The following is a 5,788-nucleotide window of genomic DNA, read 5'->3' as shown; positions in this document are numbered from 1 at the left end:
TCTATTTACAAGGTCAATTTTTTTTTTTTTTTTGGCAAGGGAAGTAGCTGAAGTCGACCCACATTTTTCCTTCCTTTTAACCATTGGTTTGGTTCTTTTCTTCACATAGAATCTAATCAGCCAAATTCTCACCTTGCTTCAGAAAGGTTCTTGCAGGAAGGAAAAATGAGTCTTCCCTTCGTTACATAAATTCTCATGGGGCTTCCCTTTATTAGTTTATGACAGCCAGGAGTTGAGCCTGGAGCTCTGAGAGAAGCAACCACACACTGATTTATGATGGCAGCTGCTGCTAAATCTCACCCCTCTTTCCTTCTTACAGAGCCATGTTACCTTGGGGTTACAAAACTCTTTTCACTGTTATTCAGGGGAATAATAATAAAATGCCAGGTTGCAAGTATAAACATGATCATTCTGTGCCTATTATTGTAAATCAAATTTTACTTGCTTCAGAAGCACAGAAAACATTTTATATTGTCAGCCACCTCAAGCCTTTTTAGGAGTCTGCTTTTATATAACCCTGAGATGACCTGAGGTCCTGTTTGAGTTGCACTGACCAGGGAAGGTGGCCACACAGATGATAGACCTCACTGACCACTTTCCATGAGCAAAGTATTAACTTGATTTAAGCATAAACTTGGGGCTAATGATGTGGACTCAAAACTCCAAATACCTGGGTTCAAAGCTTGGCTTATAATTTACCATCTGTGTGCCAGTGGCAAGTCACTTAATTTCTCGTGATCAGTTTCATTAGCTTTAAAATAGGGATGTTGATGATGGCAACTATGTTATAGGGCTGCTGTAAGGTTTAGTGTAGTCGATACACAGCATTGAGGGCCTGGGACACGAGTAACACTCTGATTGTTAGTCATTTATAATTGTGCTTTTAGTGTAGTAGCTTCCATTTTTTAAAAGAATGAAACCCCCATTTTAAAGAAAGAACAATTTTTCAGATTCTCATGTGATAAAAATAAAACTTTTAAGACCTATAACGGGAGCAAATATACAATGACAGGAGACCGGCAGGGAGCCAGTGATACTTCTGTGCTTCGGTGGGGCTCACTACCATCCAGTTCTCTCCCAGGTTGGGACAGGGCTTTCCCTTTCACACTGCTGCCCCTCTATGTGTCAAGGCTTGTTTCAGGGGTGCTTGTGAGTGGTGGCCATTGAAAAGGGGGCTGTCCCCACTGGGCAGGTGGGATGAGCTCAGCAAAGTCTCTGGACACCTATTGGATGTCAGCAATGAATGAGAACAAGTGCAGGCAGTGCTGGAGGTCTGCTGGCCCTGACAGTTCTAGACATGGTCTGTGTCTCACTCCTGCTTCTCTGCCCAATGTCTTGGATCTTGACCTCAGGCCAAGGTCACATACCCCATCCTCTCTTAGCCCTCCACTCTACCATCTAGTATCCCCGAGGACAGAACATAGAGTTGGGTCTCTTTCTCTCTCTCTGTATTGTCATTCTCATCTAAGCTCTAATCCTAACTTCCCTAGGAACTTTCCTTTTAATTATTAAGGTCAAAACTACTTTGTTCTATTTTCCCTGGCCCTGTTGATACCCTGAGGTCCTACCTCACCTAACTTTTGGGCCAACCCAAGCTGTTTCCAGGGGCTTTACCATAGGATTGGCCTGTTTTGGCTCCTGCTTCAGATTTTCCTAAATTCTCTCAAACAATCAGCATCTGGCCACAGAGAGTTCCATACCTCTCGCTAAGTGGCCCCAGGCACTAGAAGCAGCCAGCCTTGGCTCACAGCTTGGTTTTGCCTGGGCATCTCCAAGCCCAGCACAAGAAGCAGCCATCGGCAAATCACTTTGTAGCTTATGCCTGGTGGACCTGGGTAGAACACAGGCAGTGGCTGACCTTGCCCCAGAGCCAGCACACCCAGTGGACAGGTTCATACCATGTTGAAGCACCACCACCCAACTATCTCCATAAGTGACACACTCAAGGAGTGGACTCAGTGGGTACCAGAGCCCTGCTGAAGTAAGTCTTGCTCTGAGTGGTGGGCCCCTGCACAGTTGATCATCCAAGGTAATCAGATGTTAGTGGATAGCGGGAACAGCCAGTCCTTGCACCTGATCAGCCTGAGTAAAACCCTCCCATTGACATGCCAACAGCAGTCAAGACTTAATTACAACAGAAGGGTATAAAGTCCACATCAGGGGTGCACCTCGAGGGCCCAGCTGGGGTGACCAGGGAGGCTGCGCCACTGGACCCCATAGGACACCTATTATAACAGGTCACCCTAGGAAGCCTAGGAGACATAGCAACTCTACCTAATACATAGAAACAAACACAGGGAGGCAGCCAAAATGAGGAGACAAAGAAACATGTCCCAAATGAAAGAACAGAACAAAACTCCAGGAAAAGAACTAAAGGAAATGGAGATAAGCAATATAACAGATGCAGAGTTCAAGAACACTCAGTGAACGTAGAGAGGACCTCAAGAGCATAACAAAGGACCAGTCAGAAATGAAGGATGCACTAACTGAAATAAAGAATAATTTACAGAGAATCAATAGTAGAGTAGGTGAGGCTAAGAAGCAAACCATCAATTTGGAATATAAGGAAGCAAAAAACACCCAATCAGAACACCAAAAAGAAAAAAGAATAAAAAAAAACAAAATGAGGATAGTATAAGGAGCCTGTGGGACAACTTCAAGTGTATCAACATTTGCATCATGGGAGTGCCAGAAGGAGAAGAGAGAGAGCAAGAACTTGAAAATCTATTTGAAAAAATAATGGCAGAAAACTTCCCTACCTTGGTGAAGGAAACAGACCTACAAGTCCAGGAAGCAAAGAGAGTTCCAAACAAGATGAACCCAAAGAGGTCTGCACCAAGACACATCATCATCAAAATGCCAAAGGTTAAAGACAAAGAGAGAATCTTAAAAGCAGCAAGAGGAAAGCAGTTAGTTACCTACAACAGAGCTCCCATAAGACTGTCAGCAGATTTCTCAAAAGAAATTTTGCAGGCCAGAAAGGAGTGGCAAGAAATATTTACAGTGATGAAAAGCAAGGCTCTACAACCAAGATTATTCTATACTGCAAAGCTATCATTAGCATGATAGCCATATAAAGAGTTTCCCAGACAAGAAAAAGCTAAAGGGGTTCATCACCACCAAACCATTATTATATGAAATGTTGATGGGTCTTCTTGGAGAAGAAAACAAAAATAGATAAACAATAAAATGGCAATAAATACATATCTACCAACAATCAAATCTACGAACAACATGAGCAAGCAGAACAGAAACAGACTCATAGTTAGAGAATTTTTTTTTAAATCCTCACTGGAGGATATTTTTCTATTTAACTTCAGATAGAGCGGGAGGAGGGTGGGGAGAGAGAGAGCGAGCGAGAAATATCGATATGAGAGGGACACATTGACAGGTTACCTCTTGCACAACCCCAACCAGGGCCGGTGACAAACCGCAACCAAGATACGTGCCCTTGGCCAGAATCAAACCTGCGACTCATTGGTCCACAGGCTGACACTCTAACTGCTGAGCCAAACCAGCCAGAGCACAGAAAACTTTTTGTTGGTTGCCAGATGTGAAGGGGGTTGGGTGAAAAAGATGAAGGGATTAAGAAATACAAATTGGTTGTTAGATTGAAGAACCTCAAAGGGAAGGGGGAAGTTGGGGCAGGAAGAGAGAAACCAAAGAATTTATATGCATATGTGCATAACCAATGGACACAGACAATAGTGTGGGGAAGGCAGGAATGGGGTGGGAGTGGGGAGGAGGGGATCAAAGGGGGGGGGGGAGGACATCTGTAATACATTCAACAATAAAGATAAATTTTAAATAAAAAGAATTTCCAGATGGCCATAGCAGATCATTAGACCAAGAGCTAGGCCCTTCTAAGCCTGAGGCCCCCCTAAGCACAGGGCTCTATGTGTGACCTCACAGGTGGCTGGCCCATGAAGCTAGTTCTGCATGGGAGGCAGTGGTGATTAATATCTTTAGAATCCTCTAGACTTGGGTTAGAGGCCTAACTCAGCAAGTTGCTTTACGGGGGGCAGAAATATATGATGAGGACACAGGAGCTTATTAGACTTTTAGGGGCACATTAGTTTGATGGTTCCCAGGAACAGGAACTAACATCTCAGCATCCCACTTAAATACTTGAGAACAGTGCTTTGTACCTAAATTATTGAGATATAATTCACATAAAATTCACCCTTTAAAAGTATACAATCCAGTGGTTTCTAGTATATTCACAAAGTTGTGCAACCGTCACCACTATCGAATTCCACAATGTTTTCATCCTCCAAGAGAATCTCCATTCCCATTTACAGTCCCTTCCCAAACCCTCCTGCCTCAGCCTCTGGCAACCACTAATCTACTTTCTGTCTATAAGAACTTGTTTATTCTGAACTTTTCATATATATAAATGAAATAATACTCTATGTGGCTTTTGTGTCTGACTTCTTATACTTAGCATAATGTTTTCAGACTGTAGCATGTATCAGTATTTCTTTCCTTTTTATAGCTGAATAATATTCCATCATATGGATATACCACATGTTGTTTATCCACTTACCCATTAATGAACATTTACGATTTTTCTACCTTTTGGCTATTGTGAACACTGCTGCTATAGTGTATATTTGTGTACACTACATACAAATAAATGTATACAAATGTAAATATGTACAAATGTAATTATGCATTTGTATATAGGTTTTTATGGGAACATATGTTTTAAATTCTCCTGGGTATGTATCTAAGAGTAGGTCTTATTGTAACTCTATGTTTAACTTTTTGAGAAACTGCCAGACTGTTTTCCAAAGCAGCTACACCATTTTTACATTCCCACCAGCAGTGTATGAGGGTTCTAGTTACTCCACATACTCATCAATACCTTTTATTCCCTGTCATTGTATTATAACCATCCTAGTGAACATGAAGTCATTTCTCATTGTGGTTTTGATTTGCATTTCTCTGATGGTTAATAATGTTGAGCATCTTTTTATGTACTTACTGATCATTTGTATATCTTCTTTGAAGAAATTTCTATTCAGATCCTTTGCCCCTTTTTATTAAAAAAAATTTTTTTCAATCAATCATTTACTCTTACATTTTCTTCTAAGAGTTTTACAGTTAGCTTTAGCTCTCACATCTAGGTCTTTGATCCTTTTTTAGTTACTTTTTCTATAAGGCGTGAGGTAGGGGGACATGTAATTTTAATTCCTGCTTAGCCTCTTAATAATCATGTGTCCCTTGGTAGGTTCTAAGTTACAGTTTTCTCATTTATAAAGTGGGAATAACAAAGAGTACCTAAATCATAAGGTTATAGTGAAGATAGACAATGTACATAAAGCATTTAGCACAGTGCTTGAGGCATCCTAATTGCTCAATAAATGTGGTAGTTATTATTGTTGTTTTAAAATGAACAATAAGTGAATACTTTCATCGCGGAAGTGCCAGAAAGATGGGCAGCATTTCTAAGAAGGTAGTTGGGATCAGAGAAGGAAGAGGAGACTTGCTTAAGTCTCCCTGGAGGAGCAGGTTTGGGATTGTTACAGGAGTGTCTGCCCCACGTAGACGGCTGCCTATCGATCACCTCTGGGATTGGTAAAAATTCTAATTCCTGGGCCCTATCCCAGAACTACTGAAAGGAGTCCGCTGGGCAAGGGGGTCCCAGATCTGCATTTGTACCAATTTCTTCACAAGCATAGGACTTTTGCTGGGCGGTGGTGGGAGTGACAGTGCTCCCGCCTGCAGCGCCACCTTCAGCCTGCTGGGGGCGGCCGAGGGGCCGGGGCGGACACGGCGGCTGCGC

Source organism: Molossus molossus, unplaced genomic scaffold (genome assembly GCF_014108415.1).
Source record: "Molossus molossus isolate mMolMol1 unplaced genomic scaffold, mMolMol1.p scaffold_m16_p_4, whole genome shotgun sequence".
NCBI classification, from domain to species: Eukaryota; Metazoa; Chordata; class Mammalia; order Chiroptera; family Molossidae; genus Molossus; species Molossus molossus.
The sequence above is the reverse complement of the archived record's forward strand: the minus strand, read 5'-3'. Positions refer to the sequence as shown.